We start from the raw sequence: 2,413 nt of genomic DNA on the forward strand, positions 1-2,413 counted from the left end.
TAGGGAGGGGGGGACATGTTGAGGGGGGGGGGGGCGCAGGTAGGGAGAGTGGGGGAAGATGGGGGGAAGGGAGTTAAGATGGGTGATGGGTTGAGATGCTGGATGGGGGTGGGTAGAGCGGGGGGTAGGAAACTCAAGAGGGGAAGTTAGGGTAGGTTGGGGTTGGGGGGTGGGGTTTGGGAAGGTGATCCTGGGGACTCAAGTGAGTGCGAAGCTGAGAGAGAAGGGGGAGGTCTCCAGTGAAGGTGGGGGAGGAGGAGGAGGAGGAGGCAAGAAGCTTGTTTACTGCTTCGATAACTGATGCTGGTGTTCAAATGACAATAATAAATGGAGATAATAGAGACAATGATGATTAATAGAGCTGATAGATATGCTAATTACAATAATAAGAGAGATGACGATGATAATAATGCTAATTATAACACTAGTAAATGAAATAAAACAATTGTAACTAGAATATTAACAATGTATTAGCAATCGCTATTATTAGTAGTATTAATAATGATAATAATGACAATGATGATATTAAACAATACTGATAACAATGATGATAATGGCTATAATGATAATGATAATGATAGTAATGATAATAATAATGATACTACTACTAGTAGTAATAATTATAATAATGATAATGATGATAATAATAATAATAATAATGATGATAATAATAATGATGATGATAATAATGATTATAACAATAATTATTAAAAAGTAATGATGGGGACTATAACAATGGCAATGGTAATGGTGATAGTAATAATAATAATATTAATAATAATAATAATAATAATGAAATATTGATAATATTAATAATAATAATGGCACTAATAATAATAATAATAACAATAACAATAATAATAATAATAATAATAATAATAATAACAATGATAATCATAATAAAATATATATAATAATAATAATAATGATAATAATGGCAATAATGATAATGATAATAATAGTAATAAAAACAATAATAAGATAGGAATAATGATAATGATAGTAAATAATAATAATAATAATAATGATAACAACACTAACTATAGTAATAGTAATAGTTTTCATAATAATGACTATAATAATGATGACAATAATAATAATAACGACAATAATAATAATGATGATGCTGATAATAAGTAATAGTGATGATGATGATGATGACATTAATAATAATAATAATAATAATAATAATAATAATAATAATGATAATAATAACAATAATACTGATAATAATAAAAATAATTTCAATGAAAAAAGGATAATAATAATAATAGAAATAATAATGATAACAATAGCAATGATAACAGTAACTTTATTGTTATTACTATCATTATTACTTTTATTATGACAGTAGTAGTAATACCATAAATAATGATGAAGACAATAACAGCAACAACAACAACAAGAATAGTAATGATAATAATAATAATAATGTTGATAATAATGATAACGACGGCAACAATAATAATGACAATAATGATGATAAGAATTGCAATAATGATAATTATAATATGAGTAACAGTAATACTAATAACGATGGTTATAATGAAAAATAATTCTAATAGCAATAACAATGATAACAGAATGATGAAAGACATCGGTATCAATTCAAATTAATTTTCACTTCGGCCTTAAACATTTTTGTGTGTATTTTGTATTAGTACTTTGTATGACAATACGATTCACTTTTTATTTGTTTTGTTAATCTTTAGCGTTCTTGTTACCGAAGAGGGCATTCCTCTTCCATGTGGCCGCCGTACGTTAGCCTTGGAAACCCAAGCCACAAGTACAATTTACCAGAACCCGTTTTGCCTCGTCATGTCCCTTAAGGGTGCTCCGCAATAAAGCAAGGATATGTAACTATGCAACTTGAATCCGTTCACGTGGCTGGCCATTTGCGTAACGAAATGTGTGTTTTTTAAATTGTTCGAAAATTTTTTTTTTTGCATATCTAACTCACTTGTATTACAATTCGCTAAAATTGGACATTGGATCAGCTTTAGTTCAGCGAGAAAATTACCAACCCAGCTCCGGTACACAGGCAATTGTCCGTTTACCAGAAAAACAGAAACACGCAGGAAACCATTTTCGTCGGACGGCCCCCGAAATAGCATGTTAAATCTCATCATATCCAAGTCACGAGGAGTTTATCTTCACTCTGCTCGGCTGTATGTTGCCACGTAGCTGCACATATTATCATGGGCATAACCAGCCTTGCAGTGGTCTTGGCGGAGCTCATCCTTGACAGGTCTTGCACTCGTCCGCTAAAAACAATGGGACTTCTCGAAATACCTTGAACATATCGTGCAGGTGCAGCAAGCATCTCGCCATCAGATTTCTTTTTATTCCTTTGTCAGGGCGCACGCAATACAAACCGCCAAAGCTAAATATCAAAGGAATACATTATTTTGCA

This window comes from Penaeus chinensis, chromosome 8 (assembly GCF_019202785.1).
Source record: "Penaeus chinensis breed Huanghai No. 1 chromosome 8, ASM1920278v2, whole genome shotgun sequence".
In the NCBI taxonomy this organism is placed as follows: domain Eukaryota; kingdom Metazoa; phylum Arthropoda; class Malacostraca; order Decapoda; family Penaeidae; genus Penaeus; species Penaeus chinensis.